The sequence below is a fragment of the Amblyomma mixtum genome, chromosome 2, assembly GCF_055824585.1.
Source record: "Amblyomma mixtum isolate Tamu chromosome 2, ASM5582458v1, whole genome shotgun sequence".
NCBI classification, from domain to species: domain Eukaryota; kingdom Metazoa; phylum Arthropoda; class Arachnida; order Ixodida; family Ixodidae; genus Amblyomma; species Amblyomma mixtum.
Window position 1 is genome coordinate 238059793 of NC_143013.1, and position 9992 is coordinate 238069784.

Genomic DNA, 9992 nt, shown 5'->3' on the forward strand with positions numbered 1-9992 from the left:
TTATAATCAGCAATAGTAAGCGTAATCGGCCGATAACCAGATATCTGCTTAAGCTTATCAGGATTATCAGTTTTTCGTTTAAGTACGTGCACGGGAAAACGACCTTTTCGAAATGACTCTTCATGAACTCGTTGTAAAATGAGAGCAATTCCTCGTTTGAACGCCTTTAGAATTCCACTGTTATCCCGTAAGGACCTCGCGATTTCCCCAAATGGAGCTCATCAATAGCATATTCCAATTCCGCTATTGATAAGTCGGTAGACATGATATCAGCGATCTGCAATCCGGCCGGAGCACAAGAGCTTCACATAGGGCCTCTTGTATTGTGCAGCAATGCCTCTTGTAAGCTGATCTCCATGAAGAGACTGCTAACGTAAACAGTTTCGAGGATTTGCAGACACTAAATTATTCAAAACTGAGAAAGAACAAAAGCAAACTTCAGGACTCCGGCAATCGAACGGTGACCATGTACGGACTGGACCGTGCCGGATGCGTGGGGTCGATGTGATCTCTACAGCTTGATCGGATAGACAGGGGAGCAAAAAAAAGCATTAAAAGTAATAAGAATGAGACACGGTGCAGTGAAAAAAAAACCTTCCGACACCGGGAATCGAACCCGGGCCTCCTGGGTGAGAGCCAGGTATCCTAACCACTAGACCATGCCGGAGACGGGAAGCACGGACTTTTCCTTCACTTGAATGGGCTACGTCATGGATAGTAGCCTATTAGGTTTTTCTTTTTTGTTCTTTGTTTGGTCTGATATCTGCGGCAAAAGGTGCTCGACCACGTGGAAACATGCTGAGGGTGGCTTTCTCTCCCTCGGCAGGCGCACAGTCGTCGTGCCTCCGGGTACAAAAAAAGTCGTCGTGCCTCCGATGAGGGCAAAGAAAAAAAATATTCCCCTGCGGGGAATTTTTTTTTTTTTTGCCCTCATCGAGCCTTTTACTCATTTACCATTATTATATGTCAACTGCGATGCCAAGGGTAACAGCAAGATATCAATTACAAATGCAGGCTTTGGCATACGCGAGCTGAGACTGACCAAGGGTGATTTTATTAGAATAATGAACCCAGGAAAGGAAACCTCAAAAATGGGGGTTTTAAGAGCGTTACTACTTGCGTTCGTCAAGGACGCGTCTGTCTGCAATCAAGGCCAAATTGACCTAAGCATTAACCACGTGGCCACACTATATCACATAATGTGGTAGCAGATATATAACTATATCCGTCGGAGCGGGACTCCCCGGGACCACCATCTGTTTAAAATTTTGGGGCCACCCGTTTGACGCAGATTGTTCGAAGTGGTATCAAATGACTTGGCATGTTCCTGAAGATAAAATTACTAATTGAGATGAAGCCTAAAATGTGTGTGGGATTCGCAACGACGACCTTAAATTTCCGCCCCCAAACCGTGGATTGCGAAGACCTTCAGACGGCCATTACGGCCGAACCGTTTGTCGCAGGGGGTTCCGGATGGTGTCAAACGATTCGTCGTGTTGTGATGCACAGCTTGATAAAGTTTATTAACTGTTATAATGAGGACATATACCGGTTATACCGAAGGTGGCTGTAAATTACGATAGTAGTGCAAAATCCATGAGGTAGATGGCGCTGCTTGTATCTTAGAAGTACTTTGAAGTACTTAGAAGCAATGTTTCCGGAAAGGAAACATCCGCCGAAGTTTCGATTTGGTCTTCTCCACGTTTGCTGAGCACATCTTTGTAAACACTTGAAGCTCCCGTAGCTAACGCTCTTCAGTCGAACACTGAGGCAGGGTTGGCGGAGAACTTTTTGTGTGTATGTGTGGAAAACGGCGTGAACAACCGCGGATTTGAACTCTGAGGCCCTGGAAGACGTATTCGCCAATGCCTAACATCTATTCTTTAAGTAGAGAAGATCTTCACTGTCTGAAACGTCCAGTCTTTTGCTCAATTCAGTCGTGCAGACGTCTCAAATTCATCTTGCTACGCGGGCCGCATCGGCAATCTTTTGCTTCCAGCGGCCAGTAGCCGAGAAGAAGAAAAAAGAGGAAATTAAAGAAGGCGGCGCAGTTCTCAAGTCGTGTGCGAGAGATTGTACAGCTGACAGATATGCCAATTACTACTCTGAGATTTCTACACAAACCATATCTATCCGCTAGCCGCCGCACTGGCTCAGTGGTTAGCGGTTATGGTGCTCGACTGCTAGCCCGAAAGACGCGGGTTCGATCCCGGCCGCGGCAGTAGCATTTCGATGGAGGCCATATGCTACAGGCCCTTGTACTGTGCCATCTCAGTGCACGTCAAATAACCCCAGGCGGTCGAAATTATACGGAGGTCTCCAATATGGCGTCCCTCGCAGCCTGAGGTACTCTGGGACGTTAAGCCCCACAAACGAAACTAAATTGAACTAACATCCATCCGCTGAGTTCTAAAGACATGGTGAGTACCTGTACGAAGAAATGTTATGCAATGGGAAAGAAGCTAAAATGTTATAGGCAAGTGCTCGCCGAAAAAAGGATGGGATCGTTAGGGCCAGTGATCCGCACGAGATTGGCGGGCCGCATGTTGTATGTCCCTCCAGTATAGTGTGTATCCCTCCTACTTCTGTACAGAGCTTAGGAGTAACATTAAAAGATGTTGAGAGGTTATTTGTAGACTAGCACATAATTGCAGCGAACTGTGACATTTTCAACAACCCAGCGTATGATTGGCTATAGGGATACCTGAAGATGATCGTGTTGACGTTTGGCTCTCGGTTATGCAGATTATGATGAGCGAAGAAAATGAAGATTTTTACTTTCTTTTATCTGCGTGAAATGGCACATAAAAAAGACAGTATGTTATGGCACACCAGTGCGTCTACTAGACTGTATGCCTGCATAAAAGTACCATCACCATTATCATCATCAGATTTTTATTCTGGATAACTCTGTCATGTGCCTGGCATCAGCTGTGATACACAGAGTGTAAAAATGATGAGCAATTTTCATTTCTTACCATGACTCGTATAATTACTTGAAGAAATGTCCTCTATACGACATTCCACGGAATGAAATAGAAAATGAAAACTTGGTATAAAAGGCAGACGATGTTGCAAACATCGTCTGCCTGCATTGGATGATATACTCGCTATATACCTATATTCACCGCCTCCCATCGTAAGCCAATCAGGTACCAGGCATGAAGTGCGCTTTTCAAGACCAGTAACAAGAGATTTGTAGTTTGATTGGTGGCGTGCCGTTCGTGATATTGCGACTCCGATTTACCTTCCATTCAGAAAACTTGACCAAACAATCCAGGAAACTACTTGTTGAAAGAAAGGATTGTGCAAGCCCCAAGTTAGTGTGGCACTGACATGCTAAGTTAACGTCCGGCGCTAAGAAGGGAGCCGGTCCTAGGTAAGCTGGACGTTTGCAAATACTGAACAGGGCATGTCGTTGATTCTAGTTTGTTCATTTATTTTGCTCCAGTGCCTGTTGAAATCATGTGCAGTTCGAATCCAGCTTGACAATGAAGTTTTTTTTTTATTGATGCCATTTGGATGGAAAGTTTCGCGATATTTAGAAAGAGTTCGCCCTAATGTTCGTCTTCATATTAGCCCTCGTGTATAGATTCGGGCGATGTTCGCCTTAATTTGCTGAGCGCGAAGCATTTCATACGTAACACGTCAAAAGAACCACGAGAGAACGCGGCCTTAAGGAAAAGAAAAAACGCATTACTCCCAAACGCGCCAAAAATAAGGGCTTAGAGACGACAACATAGTAAATGAAACACATAACAAAAAAAGGTTAGTATATAATCGCATCTCGGTGCAGCCTTCAACAAATGGGCAAAAATAAGAGAAAAACGGGAACAAAGACACCGGCAGAAAACAACAACAAAAAAGTGAGGCATCGTGAATGTTAAGTAGCAAGAAATTTATTAACTCTTCTCTTAATTGTTCAGTGTCATTCATAAGGACTCAAGACGGCGCCAGGCAGTTCCATTACACCGAGGCTCTTGGAAGAACCGAATCTTTGTAAGGTATAGTGCGGCATTTTGGACCAGTACTTTACGTGGGTGACCTAAGCGGGATGAGATGAGTTGAAGAAGTGATCGCATAATTTTACATTTGTTCGTTAGTGTTATGTACATTAAAAAAAAAACGCACGTGCAGCTATTGAACTTAAGATAGAGGACTGTAATAAAGATGCATTCTTCATGGGTGTAATAGCGGACAAGCGATTCTAGTCATTAAGGAAGTGAAATGAACGGCGTGATTCTGAACAGCTTCCATAGCTGTAGTATGAGATTTAGTAAATGAGTCAAATTTACAAGCTGCGTAATAAAGTTTAGAGAGAACTAACAATTTTACTGAGCAGGAACCTGGCGGACGCAGCTGCCACAGAAAAGTAATATTTGTTAATGTTTCAGAAAACGCATCTCCCGCTTAGTATTTGCGACTATGAAAGAAAGGAAATGCGTGTTTTCCGAGAAACCATACCCAACTCTGGACGAAAGCAATTTTGAGCGGAAAACCATTTATGAACGTAATTTTTTCATGTAATGTAAGATTTCCCTATAACAATCAGTATAACCGCTGATCACCTGGAAACAGTCAATTTTTTTTCCTATTAAGGTGTTTGCTATCGTCGAAAGCGTTCCCCATAGTTTTTTTATGGGTGTCTTAACTGTTTGATGCTATCGACGGAAACATCGTACAAGAATGATTTTGCTACATATCACAAAAATATTTCTGTAAAAGTATCTTACAATTTTTCAGTTTTCAAAATTGTTGTACGAAATGGTTGGACACAAAGACCCCGAGATTCTTATAATGTGTGCAGTGTTGTACAACTACGCCGTTTATACTATAAGGCGATCGGTACAATGTTCTATACAGTGACTGGAATTTCATTAAAGTAAAAAGAGAATTCCCTTTTCTTTGGCACTTCTCTGCAGCAATTTATAAATACCGGGATTTGTCCGTGCGGCATTTTATATTGACTTATTGGCTAATTGGGGACTAACGTCCCAAAGCGACTCAGGCTATTCTTTAACGTGCACTGACATGGCACAGTACACGGGCCTCTAGAATGTCGCCTCCATCGAAATTCGACCGCCGCGGCCGGGATCGAACTCGCTTGTTTCTGGTCAGCCGCCTAGCGCTATAACCACTGAGCCATGTATTTTTTTATTAACCGTTGCTGGTCGTCAGGATTAATTAAGGCCAAAGTGCAGGAATCTGGCAGGTACTTGCTGTTCCACGTGTTTGCGTTTTCTTTTCGGGCTCCACCACGATTTGAAGCAGCGCAAGTTTCTTCGAGCTGTAGAAAATATGCACAGCCGTTATCACATATACGAATTTTTCCTTAAAAGCAATGTTCCACCAGTCCTAAGAACTAGCTATCATTACAGACTACACAAAACCTTCGAACAAAAATTGAAAGTACCTTCTTATCACATATCTCAGGTCTAGGAAATAATGGCAAGGCATGTGACGCCCGTCATAATGAGCAATGGACAGTAAAAACACATAGAACAACGTAAGAATACAGACACTGCAAAACAAATACCAAGGACAGTGAACGAAACATCTCCTTCAATGTGCTAAGAGCAAATTTTATCAGTTGACGGTTATTTTCTTGGTGTACTTGGTATGTTTACTCCAGTTCTGCTCAAGTGATATTTGTTTTCGTTCCTTTTTCATGGCTTACGTTCTTTGGTGTATTGGTTTGTACGTACCTCTTACTGAATATTTACAGTGAATCCATTTGAATCCTTTATAATGAATACTGTCATATATTGTTAATCACTTAGGCTGACCAGTTCTTTTTAATATGCTGTTTCATAGTAGCCGATAAACACCTTGTACTGCAGAATAATTCTGTTATTTATGATGCCTTTTCCTTTCTGCAACGCTGTGAATCGACCTATGTATGGCGTCTGCAGACTAGTCAAGCTGTCTCCATGACGGATGTTTCTGCGGGTCTCCGGCATCCTGTATTTGATACTTCATATAAATAAACAAGTAAATAATCTAATCTAATCGAAACAGCTTTACCAGAAGCTTCATAGCTGGAAAATGGCAAGGCGAGGCCAAATTGGTCAGCAGTACAAAGTGGCATTGCTCTTAGTCCAATGCGTTTAGGGGAATCCCCTAATGTGGAATAGCTTCGGTCTAAGGGAGTAATTACTCAGAAGCAGCCCTAGTTAGCTTAGTTGGCCAAGAGACTGCCCAGGGCGTGCGGACCGGAACTATGTGGTTTTCCTACCTAGCCGGAAGGCGGCACTTTGGTGCACGCAATTGAGTAATTACACCCTTATATCAAATATCCTCCACTTCGGGGGATTCCCCTGAGAACACTGGATATGTAGGACAGCGAAAAAGAATACGTGAGTTGGAACCGTCTCCCTTTACATCTCTCAATGTCTTCCAGACAACCTAAACGTCCGAGCCCTCGAGTTTATCAAACAAAGAAGCAAAGACAGTACAAAGGCGCTATCAGCGAAGTGGAGCCACAGTGGGGCACAGCACTGATCGCCGTTATCGCGGAATCTTTTTCGCAGCTCTGTTCAAAAGAGGAGGCCCGTCAACCTTTGTGCAGTATCAGCATGTTGTACTTTGAGACCGTTGAGATATAGCCATAAGGAAAGGCTTTCCTCTCTGGCATCTATTGCGCCGTTCTCTCCGTTTCTGTTCTGCGTTTGTAGACCCGCGATTACAGAAGCAAAATTTCAGTTCTTTATGTGAAACTTACTAAAACACATACACTCCAGTGTTGTAGAAAAGTTTACACCAAAATATTCCAACTTCTTCGATACAACGTTTTCTTCGTCAACACCTGGAAACACAATCGCGCCGAAATTTAGGATAACACTGACGCGAAGGAAAAATATTACTGTCTTATACAAAGTCATTCCATCAAGTTTCATTCAGTACGACAATATTCGGTGATGTAGCACCAATGGCACATGAGAAGACTTTGAGCTAATGAATAACTCTGCGTATGTCGGTAATAATTAAACGAAGACACACATGGACAGGAGCGGGCAGTGAGCAGCAGAGGATCAAGTATGGTTTGGTGGTTTGGTTTATGGGTTTTAACGTCCCAAAGCGACTAAGGCTATGAGAGACGCCGTAGTGGAGGGCTCCGGAAATTTCGACCACCTGGGGTATCAGGGTATCAGAATACACACTATGGACAGACAGCCTTAATGTACTTTGCTCGCAAACTATCACTGGCAGGACAATAGGTCCAACATTTCCAATTAAAAAACGATTTGTTACAGCATATAGGTTCAAGCAAAGGAATACCGAATACCGAGAAGAAAAAGTAAATTGCCTCGGGGGATCCGTCTTCAAGATCGTTCAGCTCAGCCCTCAGTGCTTCCTTTTCTTTCGCATCAGTCTCTTCTTTATTTCGTTGCCAACTTAGGAGCTGCAAAATCATTGCGCACGAATTAATTAAGGCTACAGTAAGCCTGCGAGAAATATCGCTAACCTTTCCGGGAAGTTGATGCTGGCATGCAACTTATGTACTTGACTTTACCCAAGACCTGCCCTTCTTCAGTCTTTGCCGTACAATCTTTCACCTCCATCGATATCAACGATGCGTAATGGCTGTCGTCATGACACCTTGTTACGTCTGCTTTTAATAGGTCATAGTTTCCATCGCCAAAAGTTGGCCCAGGATTTAGTTCAGCATACACAGGAAGCAGTAATTTCAAAAACATCTAAACACTAATGAATGCTTTCTAAGGACGGTTGTGGTATGGAAAAGAGCCCGGGGGGACACTTTATCTCCGCATTTAGGGGTACGAAGCGACAGCGGTTCCTCTTGCACAAGCACACACAGACACTGTTTCCTCTTTTGCAGTCACGAGCCGCCGCGGTGGCTCAGTGGTTATGGTGCTCGGCTGCTGGCCCGAAATACGCGGGTTCGATCCCGGCCGCGGCGGTTGAATTTCTTTGGAGGAGAAATTCTAGAGGCCCGTGTACTGTGCGATGTCAGTGCACGTTAAAGAACCCCAGGTGGTCGAAATTTCCGGAGCCCTCCACTACGGCGTCTCTCATAGCCTTAGTCGCTTTGGGACGTTCAACCCCATAAACCAAACCAAAACCAAACCTTTTGCAGTCACAGTGACTATAAATGAAAGGCCATGCTATACATACAGGGACGATGGAAAGAGACGTGAACAAAGCGGAGCCTAAGCGCTCCACTGTTCGCATTTCTTTTCACCAGGCTTTTACTTCGGTGTCCGCAAAAAGAAACTAGAGTCGTCCGTGAAACATTCAAGCACAACGCTAACGTTTTTTCTTACTGTGCAGGTAAAATCGCGATGAAAAAAAATTCGAACAGCGGAGCGCATACGCGCCTCGCTGTTCGCGCTTCTTTCCATCGCTATAGTACTTGTAAAGCCCATATTTACCAAGCCAGGTGCGGTTACTATAGTAATACAGCTATGGGTCTGCTGCGTATCATCCAGAGTGTTGAGAGGCGACATAACCCGAGTTGTCGTCTGTTCAGTGCTTATACGAGAGTGAACTGAAATAGACTTCATACCATGCGCTCACCCTGGTATCGTGCAGAATGTGCAGATCCTCGGAAAGTAGCGTTGTAGCGACGACAAAATGTTAAGGTCTCGAATTAACTTAGACCTGAAGAGGGAACGGAAGAAATTAGTGAAACCGAAGCCTGTTAACGAGTTAGCGGTAAAATGGAAGGTGCAGGAATTCAGGATATCACTGCAGAACCGATATTCGGCTCTAATAGGGGAAGACATTTTTAATGTTCAAGCAATGAACGATAATCTCAAAGCTATCATTACGGAGTGCGCAGTAGAAGTAGACGGTAGGATGGTTTGACAGCATACCGGCAAGCTATCTCGGGAGACAATCTGATCAAAAAACGCCAAAGCATGAAAGCCTAAAACCCTACGGAGAGAATAAAACTGGCAGGCCTTTCAAAGTTAATAAATAAGCGGAAGGTAGTCGACATAAAGAAGTTTAATATGGGGAAAATGGAGTATGCTCTGAAGAACGGAGGTAGTCTAAAAGCAGTGAAGAGGAGCAAAGGTAAAAGCCAGATGTATGCGCTAAGAGATGAACAGGCAATGCCATTACGAATATGGATAAGACAGTTAAAGTAACCGCAGAGTTCCACACAATACTATACAGTAGCCAATGTAATCAGAATGTTAGAGAGAGAGACAGTAGCACATACCAATGGGACGTCCTGCCAGTAGCGAAAGGGGAAGTAAAGAAAGCCGTAGGAGCAATGCAAAAGACGAAAACACCTGGCGAGGATCAGGTAATAGCAGAACTCTTGAAGGACGGAGAGGAGATTATACTAGAAAAACTAGTCACCCTGTATACGCAATGCCTTATGACCTCGAGCGTACCAGAAGCTTGGAAGAACGCTAGCATTGTCTTGATTCGTAAGAAAGGAGACGTCGAAGACTTGAAAAATTACTGACTGATCAGCTTACTGTCCGCAGCCTGCAAGGTATTTACTAAGGTAATCGTAAATAGAATCAGGACAACCTCAGACTTCAATCAACCAAATGATCAGGCAGGCTTCCGTAAAGGATACTCGACAATGTACCATAATCACACTATCAGTCCTGTGATAGAGAAGTACGCAGAGTGTAACCAACCCCTATATATAGCGTTCATTGATTACGAGAAAGCGTTTGACTCTGGAAACCTCATCAGTCATGAAGGCATTGCGGAATCAGGGTGTAGAAGAGTTTTGTGTGAATATACTGGAAGATATCTATAACGATTGTACAGCTACCATAGTCCTTCATAAAGTCAGCCATAAAATTCTAATAAGGAAGGGTGCCAGGCAGGGAGACAGGATCTCGCCATCACCGTCTGTTTACAGGCGGTATTCCGAGGCCTGGATTGGGAACAGTTGGGGGTATGAGTCAATGGACAATACCTAAGTAATTTGCGATTCGCTGATGAAGTTGCTTTGCTAAGTCACTCAGGACATGAACTACAAAGCATGATCAATGAGTTAGACA

General features: G+C 43.7%; 1 non-coding gene across 1 annotated transcript; it reads right to left on the reverse strand.

Annotated features, from left to right (window-relative positions):
- Window positions 1-595: 595 nt before the first annotated feature.
- TRNAE-CUC (transfer RNA glutamic acid (anticodon CUC)) lies at window positions 596-667 on the reverse strand. The gene has a single exon. It is a non-coding gene; the product is annotated as a tRNA-Glu (tRNA).
- Between the last annotated feature and the right edge of the window lie 9325 nt (window positions 668-9992).